We start from the raw sequence: 212 nt of genomic DNA on the forward strand, positions 1-212 counted from the left end.
TAGTTTATTTTCCAAGTTTAAACAGTTAATTGTGCCTAAACCACAGCCATGCCGTCAACCTACAGTAGGCTAAGTTTATGGTTACTTTATTTATTAATTATTCTCTAAATGTATTGGTTCAACAATATTATCAAAAAAAAAAAATTAAATATATATCATACAGTTTCTAACTCATCGTTGTCTTGAAAGATAGTTTATTTTCCAAGTTTAAA

This window comes from Halyomorpha halys, unplaced genomic scaffold, assembly GCF_000696795.3.
Source record: "Halyomorpha halys isolate HHAL.00 unplaced genomic scaffold, Hhal_1.1 Scaffold165.1, whole genome shotgun sequence".
NCBI lineage: Eukaryota > Metazoa > Arthropoda > Insecta > Hemiptera > Pentatomidae > Halyomorpha > Halyomorpha halys.